This window comes from Microtus oregoni, unplaced genomic scaffold (assembly GCF_018167655.1).
Source record: "Microtus oregoni isolate MIOR12 unplaced genomic scaffold, Mior012 000065F_ref0000479, whole genome shotgun sequence".
NCBI lineage: Eukaryota > Metazoa > Chordata > Mammalia > Rodentia > Cricetidae > Microtus > Microtus oregoni.
Window position 1 is genome coordinate 2,755,038 of NW_024543875.1, and position 1,326 is coordinate 2,756,363.

The window sequence follows — 1,326 nt, forward strand, 5'->3', positions numbered from 1 at the left end:
CACAATGGAATAGAAAAAAATAATATCTTGAAATTTGCAGGCAAATGAATGGAGCTAGAAAGCATCATATTGAGTGAGGTAACCCAGAACCAGAAAGACAATTATCATATGTACTCACTCATAAATGGGTTTAAAAATAAAGCAAAGAAAACCAGCCTACAAACCACAATCCCAGAGAACCTAGACAATAATGAGGACCCTAAGAGAGACATAAATAGATCTAATCTACATGGGTAATAGAAAAAGACAAGATCTCCTGAGTAAATTGGGAGCATGAGGACCATGGGAGAAGGTATAAGAGTAGGAGAGAGGCAAGGAGTAGAGCAGAGAAAAATGTATAGCTCAAAAACATCAATAAAAAATAAACAATTTATAACAGTCCTCTTCATGCCTGAATGGGTTTTTGTTACTTCATTTTTTTTAAAGAAACAATATTGTGACACTTTTCTGATCAGTAGAAATAAAGAAAAACATTAGCAATTTAGGTTTCCCAAAACTACATCATTTTTATGATTCTGAGTGGTGTGATCTCACAGGTATGAAAGGTCTGGAAGTTCTCTTCCTACCATAAATGTGATGGTGAGAGATCCCATCTGCTCCAACGTGAATAGCTATTCCTCATGGTACCTAAAATACTGCCAGTGCAAAAAGTTCACTTTGAGTTCCTTCTTTTATGGGCTTCCATAAGGTCTTTACATTCTTTTGTGGTGATAATAGATCCACACTTGTAATCCAAACATTCTCAGCATCTCGGTTTCCCAAGTTTAATCATCTTGGCAGATCTCTTCCTGCCATTTAGGATATAATAGTCAGGGGTGGTAGACTGCGGTGTGGACAAGTATGTAGGACCACTGCATCATGGTGACATCAAATCTCCGTTCACCTCACCCTTTCACTTGGGTTGCTAAAAAAATCATCACACTGATGAGTCCCACATGGGAGTGAGGCATGAACGGCATCATGGGAGATGCAGTGCTGTGAACTGATCTAAGGATCTGAGCTGAGGAAACATCCCATTATAAACAAAATTCAAGGTAACCAGCCCCCATGATCAATAGGATCATCTTCTGAAAAATAAAATCATTTATATCATGAGTGCAACCTAAAAGAGTTTTAACTGTTATTTGTTACTCAGGACTTGTTTTTTTTTTCTATAGAAATTTTTACAAATAAAAATATTTGAGTACCCAAACTCTGAGAAAAATCTCAATTACTATATAACATTTTTTAGTTTCGTTGATTGAATACCAGTGTCAACACTTACATAGTTGGAGGGGGAGGAAATGGAGGAGGAAGAGGAGGAGAAAAAGAAAATGAGAATCATCC